At 52.1% G+C, this 13,620-nt stretch overlaps 1 protein-coding gene across 1 annotated transcript in view; it reads right to left on the reverse strand.

Annotated features, from left to right (window-relative positions):
• Tmod1 (tropomodulin 1) overlaps positions 1-12,940 on the reverse strand; it is a 76,341-nt gene extending 63,401 nt beyond the window's left edge. The window contains exon 1 of the mRNA XM_005078740.4: positions 12,816-12,940. The gene's annotated coding sequence lies outside the window, so the exon portion shown is untranslated. The remainder of the gene's footprint in view (positions 1-12,815) is intronic.
• Positions 12,941-13,620: the final 680 nt, after the last annotated feature.

Consider the following 13,620-nt stretch of genomic DNA (forward strand, 5'->3'; position numbering starts at 1 on the left):
CTGTGTGTGACACTGAAGTGCCATCAGAGGGACAGGCAGCACCCTCGGGCTCTTGATCCAGCATCCTTGAAGACTCAGGCAAGCACCCCGCCTTCTTAGAATCTTGTTTATCCATCTTTGCATGGGAAGCCTGGCCCAGACTGAGAGGCCTTGGAACCCTGTGAAACCCTTTCTCTTGTAGCCCGTGAAACCCTTTCTCCGGTAGCCCGTGAAACCCATTCTCCTGTAGCCCGTGAAACCCATTCTCCTGTAGCCTGTGAAACCCATTCTCCTGTAGCCCGTGAAACCCTTTCTCCTGTAGCCCGTGAAACCCTTTCTCCTGTAGCCTCTGAAACCCATTCTCCTGTAGCCCGTGAAACCCATTCTCCTGTAGCCTGTGAAACCCATTCTCCTGTAGCCCGTGAAACCCTTTCTCCGGTAGCCCGTGAAACCCATTCTCCTGTAGCCCGTGAAACCCATTCTCCTGTAGCCTGTGAAACCCATTCTCCTGTAGCCCGTGAAACCCTTTCTCCTGTAGCCCGTGAAACCCTTTCTCCTGTAGCCTCTGAAACCCTTTCTCCTGTAGCCTCTGAAACCCATTCTCCTGTAGCCCGTGAAACCCATTCTCCTGTAGCCCGTGAAACCCATTCTCCTGTAGCCTGTGAAACCCATTCTGTAGCCTGTGAAACCCATTCTCCTGTAGCCCCTGAAACCCATTCTCCTGTAGCCTGTAAAACCCATTCTCCTGTAGCCTGTGAAACCCTTTCTCCTGTAGCCTCTGAAACCCATTCTCCTGTAGCCTGTAAAACCCATTCTCCTGTAGCCTGTGAAACCCATTCTCCTGTAGCCTGTGAAACCCATTCTCCTGTAGCCCGTGAAACCCTTTCTCCGGTAGCCCGTGAAACCCATTCTCCTGTAGCCCGTGAAACCCATTCTCCTGTAGCCTGTGAAACCCTTTCTCCTGTAGCCCGTGAAACCCTTTCTCCTGTAGCCCGTGAGCCTCCAGTTGCCCCTAGGGTTTGGTGTTTTCAAGACCTGGTGTCCTCTGCACCTTCCCAGCTTCTAATCCTGCTTCAAGCCTTCCTCTTGTATGCATTGACCACCTTGACCTGGACATTTCAGTCCTAGGTCAGCTCTCATTTTCCTGCAGCCTGGGTTGTCCCTTCCCACCATGCCCGCCAGGTCTTAGCAAGCCCTCAGTGCACAGTTCCTCTAGGCACGCTCCAGGCCCTTCAGTTCCCCCATTCCCGGAGCCCACACAACCTAGGGAGGGTGACTGCGTTGTCACTGCTCCTCCTGACTACCGGAAGAGAGTGCATTTCGGGCAGGCCAGAGGGGAGAGCAGGCACATTTCACATCTCATCTCAGTGCTCAGCCCCAGCCTGGGTCACAGGAAGAAGATAGCAGCTTCAGGTGGCTGTCAGTGAGGAACACAGACCCCCTAGAAGCACAGTGCTCAGGTGAGTCCCACCTCAGGAGGCAGCCAGCTGGGGAAGAGAGCAACCCGATGTGGAAAGGGGGACAAGATGCTGGATGTTTGGGGGAAAGTTCAGGGTCATAAAATGAGAGGAGGATTGTGACAACAGCCACTCCCCACTGTACAGAGACCTTTGTAGCATCTAAGAAACAACCGCTTTTAGGCACAAATTTCCAGTCCCTGAGGGTGTTGTCACTTGTGACCTCGTTCTTAGAGAAAAGGGGAGGAAGCAGGAATGGGAGAAGTTCTCAGAGTAATCAGAGTCCAATTCCCTGGCTGCCTCACACTTCCCAGGAGCCCCCCCCCAAATAAGGTGGCCCAGTACCACCTGCCATTCTGCAAGAGTCTCCTGGGCAGGACTGATGTGCTGGTTAATTGTGACTGTCACCTTGGAGGGTCTAGACTCATCGACAGAAACTGCTGGGTATGTCTGTGAGGGACTTTTTAGACTGATGAAGTGAGGCTGGGATGGCCACCCTGAATGTAGGTTCTGGACTGTATACAAAGGGGAAAGAGGGCTGAGTAGCAGCGTTCATCTCTCCCGGCTTCCGGACTGTGACACTGTAATACCCGCCTCACTCCTGCCGCCATGCTCTCCACCACGATGGACCGTTCCGTACCTTCAAGCCTTGAGCCTGCAACAGCCCGTCCCTCCTTAAGTTGCTTTTGTCTGGCATTTTGCCACAGCACTGACACAAGTAACTAACACAACAGCTGTCCTGGTTTGAATACGAATGACCCCCGCAGGCCCGTGTAACTGAATGCTTAGTCACCAGGGAGGGGGATTGTGGCCTTGTTGGAGTAGGTGTGGCTTTGCTGGAGGAAGTGTGTCACTGAGGGGTGGGCCTGGATGCTTCTATGGATCCCTGTGTAGCTCTCAGTTAGGATTCCAGTGCCATGCTTGCCGCCATGCTCCCTGCCATGATGCTAAGACTAATCCTCTGAAAATGTAAGTAAGCCCCCAATTAAATGCCTTCTTTTATAAAAGCTGCCATGGTCATGGTGTCTCTTCACAGCAACAGAAGAGTGTCAAAGACAAGTGCCTACAGAGTTTAACTGATTCATTGTGAGATAAAACCACGGGCCTTGAAAGCAGGAAAGAGGGCTGGAGAGACGGCTCGGCAGTCAGGAGCTCTTGCTGCTCTCGCAGAGGACCTGAGTTCTGAGTTCCGTTTCAAGCACCCCCGTTGGGTGTCTCACAGCCACAGGTAACTCCAGCTCCAGGGGATCCAATGTGGGCCCATGCACATGTGCACGTACACATTCTACACCACACATGTGCAAGCATACACGCGCACACACACACACATACACACCGACTATATTTTGAACATAGTATGCATTGGAACATACAGTGGAAAGGTTCTTGGGTTTGGTTTCTTGTGTGTGTGTGTGTGTGTGTGTGTGTGTGTGTGTGTGTGTGTGTGTTCATGTGTACACATGTTTGGGGGCGAGAGGACAACCATCAGCCATCATTCCGCAGGCACCGTCCACTGCTTTTTGACTTGTTTTTTGAGACATCTCCCATTGGCCCAGAACTTGCTAAGTGAGCTCAGCTGGTTGGCCAGTGAGCCCCGGTCATACATTTGACCATCTTAGCCTCCTAACACTGATGACAAGAGTGTACCACCACACTTGGCCTTTTTTACAGGGGTTCTGGCCATCAGTCTTTGTGTTTGCAAGGCCACCGCTTTGTCAACTGAACCGTCTCCTCAGTCCCAGACCTGGTTTCTTTCAAACGAAACATCTTACCTATGGGATTCAGCAGTGGTGTTGCCTGTATCAACAGTTGGTTCTTTTCAGGGTTGTGTAGTGTTCTACCACACAAAACACACTGCAGCAGGTTGATTTACTCTTAAGGAGCATGTAGGTTGTTTCCATTCATTGGGACTTAGTAACGGTGGGAGAAAGAGCCACGTACTCTGGCTGGGTGGGCTCAGAGTGGTGCACACTGAGTTTCAGTAGATGACACCAAACTGCAATGGATGCACTGCCCGCCAGAGACGCTGAGCCTTCGCTCTGCTCCGAATCCTTGTCAGCACTTGTCACTGTCTGCTCTTATGTGTTTAGTCACTCGGGGTGGCAGTAGCATCTCACTGAGCACTTCTCTGGGGGCTGATGATGCTGAGCACACTTCAAAAGCCCGCCGTGGAGCCAGACAGATGGCTCAGCAGTTAAAGAGTGCTTGCTATGGTCCTAGGGAACTTGAGTTCGAATCCTAGCACCCATGTTGGATAGCTCATGACCTGTAACTCCAGTTCTAGGGGATCCATCCCCCTTTCTGGTATCTTTGGGTGCCCATTCACACATGGTACATGCACATTCACACACATACACACACACAAATAATAAAATGCAGATGACCTCCATGTTGACAGAGTCCAGAGAAGGTGGGCTGGTGTCACGTGTAGAACAGCCAACGGACTAGGAAGATCGAGGCCACAGGACAACCTCGATGTCATTCCTCAGGCACTGAAGAATGCTGAGTGGTGAAGACAAAACAGTGTGGCCCGATGACTTCCAGACACGGCTTTACTGAGGTCGCCAAGACGAGGATTCTGATCAAGACAAGGAGCACCTCACAATATATGACATGACACACAGGAAGCCACTGGACTGACCCGTGGGGTTAGGAGCACCTGTCATTACAGGCATATGAGCAGAGTGACATGTCTAGGCCTTCTAGAAGGAGCTGATGGCTCAGTTCCTGGTGCTGCTGAGAAACTGGGATGGTTAAAGGCCCTCTGGAGTCCAGTTCTGTTATGAAAGATGTGTTTGCACAACGAAGGAGGGGGCTCAGCTATCATTAGAAAATGTGTCTTCTGGCTTGTGTGCTTTTCTGGTTTGGGCTGAGCTCCTTCTGTTAGTCATGTGGGAAAGCACCTTCTAAAAAAGTAACCACACTAAACACAGGGTTTGCCTGTCACTTTCTGCAGCTGCTGCGAATCCCAACCCGGAGCACAGTTGGGTCCCAAAGGTCCACATAGCCAAAGCTGCTGGGTGGCTTAAATTGCACATACAGCACACACACACACATACACACACACACACACACACACACACACACACACACGCATAGCACATACACCACTCACACTCATTCATTTTATGTCTCTCGGAGTCATCACACAAATCCTTGTTAGCAGGGCTCCAGGGATTCCGAGGCACCCCCTCCTCCAGCTGCCAGCCCCCCCCCCAAGCTGCTCTTGGGTTGCCTCCTTCCCTGGTTCTAGCTACCTGGGCTCTGGACAGGTTCTGTGTACCAGGAGGGTGCTGGAAGCCAAACCTTATAACACAAACAGGAAAAGCTGTCACACACACACACACACACACACACACACACACACACACACACACACACACGACAGGCAGACAACAAAAGTCTTGGGTTTTATCCAAGTACTTCATAAACCCAGAGTGGTGTCCACTTACACCTGTAATTCCAGCACTCAGTAGCTGGTGGTAAGAGGGTCAGAAATTCCAGGTCATCTTCAGATACACAGTGAGTTCAAGGTCAGCCTGGGCTACATGAGCGCCTGTGTGGGGTGTGCTGATGGCTGTAAGTCACAGAGGAGTGAACGTGAGCTTGCAGAAAAGCTCCCTGAGCTCCTCCTGACCCCACCCTGAGCTCCTCCTGACCCCACCCTGAGCTCCTCCTGACCCCACCCTGAGCTCCTCCTGACCCCACCCTGAGCTCCTCCTGACCCCACCCTGAGCTCCTCCTGACCCCACCTGGCCTCGTTGTGGGCGTTCACAGAAGGTAGAGCTCTAAGAAGCATATTCGTATTTTTTGAAAATATGAAAATTATCACAAATGAGCAACGACAAGAGGCAACTCGGGAGGAATGTATCTACTGTGCCTTGAACAAAAGGCTAACTTGCTTAATGAAGAGTTCTTACAGCAACAAAAACAAAAATAGAGCAGTCCAGAAAAACGTGTGGGATCAGGGAAGGAACAGAGTTCAGATGAAAAGAAAAGAGGCCCATCAGCACTGGGTGGATGATGAAACCCACACTGGAATTTCTCAGTGCTCACCTGTACAGTGCCAGGGTCAAAGGCCCAGGAGCTGCCTCCATGCAGAGCCTGAGGAGAGGTGGGTGCCCTCACAGGACCAGGGAGACACTGCTTGGCCTTCCAAAGCCAAGTAATCCCTGCCCGTCAAAGCACACACCCCTTTGACTCAGCAGATCCCATTCTAGGCATCAACTCTACACCAGACTCACGGAACTTTACAAAGATCAACGTACAAACTGTCTCGCTGTCTCCATCCCAAACCTGCAAACCCGGTAAGAGCTCATGAACAAGGTTCTGGGTGAATAAATTGTGTTGAGACCCAATGGAAAATTGTTGATACCTCATTGAGGCTGTTAGTGCCTCATATAGCTTCTCACAGAAAGGATGGTGATGGTGATGGTGATGGTGTGTGTGTGTGTGTGTGTGTGTGTGTAAGAGACAGAGAGACAGAGAGAGACAAAGAGAGACAGAGAGAGAGAGAGAGAGAGAGAGAGAGAGAGAGAGAGAGAGAGAGAGAGAGAGAGAGAGAGAGAGAGAGAGAGCGCACAGGCGGGTGCCCACAGAAGCCCAGAGAGAGCAGGGTATCCGATGGAGCTGGAGGTGCAGGTGGTTGTGAACTGCCCAGTGTCTGCTGGGAACCAGGCCTGAGTTCTGTGGGACAGCAGCAAGCACTCCATCAGCCAAGTCAGCTTCCAGCCACCCTTGACTTCATTTTGGGTTATGGTTTCCCTAAATTGCCCAGACTGGCTCTGAACTCATGCTGTAGCCCAGGAAGGTCTTGAACTTGCAGTCTTTCTCCTCAAATAGCGAGATAACAGCCTGTGCCAGGTACAGACTATTTTTGTTTCTCTCTTCCCTTTGTGGTTGGGGATGGAGCTGGAGGGCCTAGAGCATGCTAGGTAAGGCTCTACCAGCTCCACCCACCTGACCAGTTTTGTGCTCATTCACTGCACAGAGGCACCTGTTCCACCAAGCTCCCCATGCGGCTTGCTCCTGCAGTCTTGCTAATGCTGAGGCATGTCCTGTTTTTAAACCCCATTTTACAGGCAAAGAGACTTAGGAGCAGAGAAGTGAGGTAACCTAACTACATCAAGCACTGCCAAAATGAATGACAAATTCTGTCACAGTTCAGAAGGGCAGACATCCGAAATCAAGGCATTATCGAGGTAAGTTCCTTCTGGGAGAATCTGGGGGTGGGTATGAGGTGGGCACAGGGGTGGAGGTTGCCCCTGACTCTCTTTTTCACTTCTGGTGACCGTGGGCAATCCCTGGTGTGTCGAGCCTTCTCGATGCTTCTCCAGTTTCCAGCTACCTTGCCACATGGCTTCTTCCCTTTGTATTCACTTTCCTTTAAGCCATTGGCCATGGGACAGCTCTGTGAGGACACCAGCCATTGGCCATGGGACAGCTCTGTGAGGACACCAGCCATTGGCCATGGGACAGCTCTATCTGATATGGCCTCACCTTAACTAACGGTATCTGCAAAGACCCTGTTTCTAAGTAAGGTCCCATCTGGGGTTCCAGGTGGCATAGATGATATGGGAACACTAGCTCAGTATGCTAAGCAAGGCCACAGAGCCAGTGCTCAGGTCTAGTGAGCCATGGGGCTGTGCTCACCACCCCTGCTCCCTGCCGCATGCTGCTGCCTTGCCTCAGCATGAGATTCATGCTCCCCTAGGAGGACCACACCCCAGGCGCAGCCCTTAGCATTTTACATATAACTATTCAGTCCTGACAACAACCCACTTGATGGATGAGGAAACCAAGACACAGAGGGGGTGAAAGTTTCCTGAGATTACACAGCCTGTGCTTGTTAGACTTGAGATGTGAAGCCAAGGAGTTGGTCTCCAGAGTCCAAGTTCTTAGCCACCGTGCTAAGCTTCTTAAACTGCTGGTCATGTGTGGCTTTTACAAGAAGCCAGTTTGTTGCATTGTCATGACAACATGCTGAGACTCAGGGGTCATGAAGCTTTTCTGTCTCTAAAAAGACCCATGCCCTTCCTCGTGTCAGATGCGCTAACGGGGACTGCATGTCCAGAAACAGTTGTCATGTCCAGCCAGGACCCATGCATAGACCTCTCTCTTTCTGTGTTGGGTTTCAGAGGGTCTCTGCCCCACCTGAAATGCTTTGTGAGCTGCCATATAGGTGGGTATATTCATTTTTTCTACAGCAGGAATTCATGACATGATTGTAACCTTCCAGATTTTCTTCTGTCTTTAAGAATGTCTGTCTGCTGGGTGGTGGCGGCGCACACCCTTAATCCTAGCACTCAGGAAGCAGAGCAGGCGGATCTCTGTGAGTTGGAGGCCAGCCTGGTCTACAAAGTGAGTTCCAGGACAGACTCCAAAGCTACAAAGAAACCTGGTCTTAAAAAAGAAAAAAAAGGTGGCCTGTCATTGTGAGTTTCTCTGTCCATCTAGGTTTATTTTGAGCGGTCTCGAATGCTTTTATGTAAGCAAGCAGATCTTGACGCACAAAGCTCACGCACACACACACACACACACAGCACCGCCATCCAGAGGCTCTGTAATCTGCCTGAGCTGGCATGGGGGAAGTCCATTTTCGTATGCCCGCCCTCCGTCCCTTTTCAATCTGCACACTCCCGGATGTCTGTTATTTCAGCATCTTAGCTGTCTCAGGTTCCCACCTCAGCACTGACCAAAAGCTTGTTGGTACCAATTTGTAAGCAGTGGGCTGACCAGAAACAGCTCTTGCCGTTGAGCCATTGTGCAAAAACATTCACCCGTAGATTTTCGAAAACACTATCTTAAAGTCCAGCAGGAGAGAGCTGGTGTGGGTATGTAGGGGATGAAGGTTGCGATCTTTATTGTGATGGTAAGAGTTGTTAGAGGTAATTAGGCTTATTACTTGACAGGCATCGTCCAGCTCGTCAGAAGCAAAATATTCATTGGAAATTCAGCTAGAATCTGCATACTTACAGAAAGATTCCACATGATTGAGATGCCCAGCAGAAAGAGAGAGGCATTAACACAGAATGAGAGAACTCTTGTTCCTCAAGTGTATAACCCTGGACAGCACCTCAGTAATTTGTAATATGTACCCCAAATTACTCACTGTCTCATTATAAAACAAAACAGGATTGGGATGAGTTTCAAATGTCATGAGGGGTTGTCTCTTGGAAGGAGACCTGATAGGAAGCAACCAAGCAGGTGTGGCTCTTGGCTCCATGGAGATGATGACTTGGTGGATGGGAAAACATGTAAATGCCAGCAATCTGTATTGTATGCCTGTCATTGTGATGACTTAGTCATTCACTCATTCATTCATCTGTCAACCATTCACTAGAAGCTATACCACAGCAAGCATCTGAGTGGTGATCTAGACACCAAGGATACTACAAACATACAGGAGCCACCAGGACGACCCTCCAGTAGCTTCCTATCTGCCCAGACAGAAGGCAGCAGATGGGTCCAGTTTGAGCACGCTGTGCTGATGCTTGGACTTTAGAGGAAAGCAGAGATGAGAAACCAAGGAGCTAGTCCTTAAAGGATGATTGCAGTTCCCAGGCAGGGGGAGTAACGAGTCAAAGGCAAGAGACACCAAAAGTCAGCATGCTTCTGACCATAGTGAAGCTTCATAGACTCTGAGCAGGCCTGGAACCTGGCAGGGATTTCAAAATACCCTGGAACCAGATCCTGCTAAAGCTAAAGAACCTTTCTTTCATAGGAAATGGGGAGTTCCCCTAAAAAAAGTATTAAAGGATCATATCTCTGCTTTGGGAAACCCTTTGAAGGGCTGCCTCGTCCCTTTTGAAGAGACTCCAACAACAGCCCGGTGTGGAGAGGCCTAAGTCCTTGATTGGAGTGGTACACGTGGACCTAAGAATGACTAGGAGTTATAAAGGAAGGTACAGTCGGCTGGGTGCCCGTGTGAGGGGACAGCGAAGGGAAGGGAGGCTCTGGCTTGGTGCCCAGGCAGACGGTGTCATGGGTGACCAAGATGAGGAGGACTGACCGGAGAGCTCGAAGCTAGGTCTGCTGAGGCAGGAGCATCTTGGTGACCCATTCCTGGCTTTGCCCAGTGTGCAGGAGCCTGGGGCTAAGGACAGTTGTCCAGACTGGACCCACGCACTTGTCAGGTAGGTAAGGAGGTATGAGCGGGGCGGGATGGGAGGCCACCAGAGGCTGCAGCACTGAAAGCTCAGACAGAAGACAGTTCATGAAGAAGGGGGAGTGAGGGGCGTTGCACGGTGCCTCTGCTTCCCTTGCCTCACCCGGGCACGGAGGAAACGCCCAACGGCCAATGCCATCATCCACTACAGACGTCTCTAGGAACAGCCCTGTGGCACTACTCTAATGTCCCAGAGCGAAAGGCAGCCGGGGACCCTGGGCGTGTGAAAAGGATAGGGACATAGGGGTGGGGCCTGTCTCCTCCCCCTTCGCCCTACCTTCTTGGAAACTACAATATGGAACTTATCACAAACCATATCACTCTGAAATGACACGAGGGAAGGGACAAGAGAAATGCTCGAGTTTGTTTAGCTTTTCTATCAGACAAGAACCCCGCGACTCTGCCCAGAAGACTCCAGACCATGCGCTAGGTGAGCTCATTGTCATTAAGAGCAACCGGGAGTCTGTTGCCATCATAATAAACCAGAGGTTTTTACAAAACACACGGAAGGAGAGATGGCCCCCAGCACTCTGTGATTGAACTCATGCTAATCATACTAAGCCCAGGAAGCAGGCCCCTGGCTTTACACTGATAATGACTCCTGGTAGCCAAATAATTGATCTAACTGGTGCTCTGGCTTGAAGAGAAAGTGGACTGGCCTCTTTGGAAATGTTGGCAGCCTGGACTGGTCCATTAGGAAGACTGAAAAATCAAAACACTGTCCGGAAGAAGCCATATGACTGGGCTCAGCAGAAGTCATCAATAGATGACATCATCCCAGAAATAAGCAAACCAAAGTCACGAGGCCCCCAGAGCAGGCCAGCTCACCCTTCACGCTCACTGCCACCTCCTTTGCAGATGCTGAAGTCACCAGGGGACACAGGTGCCTGCTTCATTCTACTCTACTTTTCTTTCCTCAGTAAAGTCCCAAGGGTTGAAAGTCACATGCAGACTCGGTGACATGAGGCACTCCTCCAGGAAGGTCCTCAGTCCTGCCCATGGGCACACCCCTCAGATTCTCTTGTACTCTGTGGTCACCCTGGATTTTCTCCTGCCTCTTACCACACTGGCCACCTCACAAACACAGCCGCTGCCCCAGCTCCAGACACCCCTCATCATCTCTCTCTTCCCATAGGAACTTTGAGACAGAGCTGGGAGTCGTCTCTTGTTAAGCTCCTGCCTTGGCCTCACTAAGCACATCTTTGCAGGGTACCAGGCTGGTTCTAAGCTCAGGGCTCGCCCGCCATCACTCCCTTCCACAGCCTGAATGAAGTGGCTGCTATTGTTAGCTCTGCGATACACAGGGGTGACTGAGGTGAGCCAAGCCAGGCACCACCGGCAGATCCTACTCTTCAATGCTCTGCCATGTTGCAACTAAGTCCCCGAGCTGGCTCCTATTTCTGGTGGCTTCTCCCCACTTCTCAAGCACCCTATCTCTGAGTAGAAACCGTCATTGCCCATCTCTCCACTTAGCTCTTGGATGGGCAACTCCAGATCGCCTCCCTGCATTCCCTTCTCCTCATGCTAGAGGGTAGATGAACTCCAGCTCCACTAAAGACCACCTTGTCCACTAGGTCATTTCTCAAGGTCGTGCTGGGTGGGTAACAGAGCTGAACTCCAGGCCACTCCCCCTTCACTACTTAGAGCTGACACCACCTAGTCTGTTTTCTGCAGTTAAGTTGCAGCTAAGAGCCCTGCCCAAGAGGAGGGAGAAGGTGTGAGACTCTGATAAGGTGGGCCAAAGCTATTTTTAGAGGACTCTAGCTTCCCACTTAGGATGCTAGGCACCCAAGGGCCAATTGCTATCTAAACCGTGGACTGTGAGACTAGTTCATTAGAGATAAGATGCCAGAGTGATGGATTCCCTTCTTCACTCTGCCTGCTTGTTGTGAGGTTTGAAGTCGGTGGGAACCTATTTGCGCCCCCTTCTCTCCTTTATCTGTGAAGCATGGAGATAGCCTTAGAAAAGCAGAGGAATCTTCCAGATCTATTACTAGAATCGTCACACTATTACTCCAGCCAGGGAAAGTCCCAGTCATCGACAGATCACAAAAGAGTAGCTCAGAGAGTCCCCAGACCTGTCAGGGAAGGGTTAGTAAGCCAGGCAGACTGCAGCGGGGTATGCATGACCTTCACGGGCTACACTGGTCAGGTGACCCAGGGAGAAAGATCAGCGTTATGGGTGTACCCCGGCCTCCTCAAAGAAGCCAGGATCTGGGTTTAGGGTCCAGCTCCATGGGTCCAGGCGGTCTTCAGGAGTCTCACTGAGGAAGGGGAACATTGGCTGAGAGAGGGTAACTAAGGAGACAGCAGGGCTGCGAGCTGGATCACAGGTGCACATAGTCAGGGAACTGAATTAATTCCCTGGGCCTGCCCAGTTCATTTGGTCGCTTGTTTTGCCAAGCTACTCAGGCTAGAGATGTCTCAAAGCACCCCAGGCACACTTCCCAGGCTATTCCGAGGGCCCCAGTGGGTCCTAGGCCAGGACCTGAGTTCCAAGAGTCACCAAAGTCTCTGACTTCTGCAGCTGTGTCCCTAGCATCCACAGCCCGAAACTGGAGAACAGGTGCAGGCAGTGTGGGCGCTTCAGAGCACGCCTGGCTGCTCTCATGGCCTCGGGCCCTATCCCCTCGAAGGACCCTAACTTCACCCTACAAATGGGAAATCGAGGTCCAGAGCAAAAAACAAGATTGCCTAGGCCGCCCCCGAGTTGGCGTCACACCTGGCTGCGCAACCAAGTGCGGCTGGGGCTTTAAGCTTTGCTAGCTCCTGCAGTTTGGGAAACTTTTCCCGCACGCGCCTGATCGGTGTGATCAGAGCTCAGCTGGGAGCGCGGAGTCCCTTGCTTCCCAGATTCCCCAGCAGGCTCGTGCCCAGTTCGCATCGTGTCGATGCCCGCGGGGGCGCCCCGGGCGGCTCCCGAGGTCCCTCGGCTACCTGGTCTAGAGCCCCCGGCACCCGGATCAGGGCCGCGCGCGCCAGGGACTCGAACGCCAGCGACCTGATCGCCAGGCTGGGGAACCGGACCCTCAGACCCCGTAGTCCCGAAGGCCACCCGAGGCGGCGGCTATTTATAGAGGGAACCACACTCAGTCCCTTCTCGGCGCTGGCGACAGCTGAATATTTTGCCCAGATATGGCTGCGCCCCGGTGCTGCGGCAGGGAGCCCCGCGAGGCCAAGAGGGACCTAGGGCTGGCGGGCGGGGGTCTTACCGGGATGCGAGGCGGCGCGAGCGCGGGCGGTGGAAACGAGCGGAACCCGGGGCTGGGCGAGTTCTCCGGCGGCCGCGGGTGGGAGCCGGGGGCGGGCCCTGCTCGGCTGTCACTGCGCCCCGCCCCGCCCCGCCGCCCTCCCCGCCCTCCTGCTCCTCCAGGGCTGCCGGGGTGCGGGCTGGGGAGCGACACTCGCTGGGAGGATCGTGGGCCACCAGCCGGGCCACCCCGAGCCCGGAGCCAGATGAATGTGTCGTTCCTTGCTTTGGTCTTGGTTTCCCCAACTTGTCTCGCGAAGATTTTAAGCAATATTGGAAGTATCTGGACAAAGATGGGCAGTTCTTTATTCTCGCGTGGTCTATCTAGAATGTTCCAGTAAAATCGGTCCAGCTACACCTTGCTTCCTTTGAAGAGGCAACCTGTCCCCTCTCCTCAGTAGGCCGGTCAGGTCTGGCACGCACCCAGGTCCTAATAACCGTTTGTGGACGCTCAATTCCAACACAGAATCGACCGCCTACTCCCACACAGCGCTGAGAGAATGGAGCATCTGAAATCACCACTTGAAATAACCGGAATAAAAGTTCAGCTTTCTTAAAAGGCTAATGTGTTCTCCAGAATAAACCACTTACATCCAAACCAAACCCCTAAGTGTTTCAAAAACCAAATGGCTCATACCAAACAGACACAGGGACACGTCTCAGTTGGACTATCACAACGTTTGTGGTGAGAGAAACCCCAGTTTTATTCTAGATGCTTAAAGAGAACCGCTGCAAAGTTCTTTTCCCAAAGCATTTTGTGTTATAAA

Source organism: Mesocricetus auratus, unplaced genomic scaffold (genome assembly GCF_017639785.1).
Source record: "Mesocricetus auratus isolate SY011 unplaced genomic scaffold, BCM_Maur_2.0 Super-Scaffold_6730, whole genome shotgun sequence".
Classification (NCBI taxonomy): Eukaryota; Metazoa; Chordata; class Mammalia; order Rodentia; family Cricetidae; genus Mesocricetus; species Mesocricetus auratus.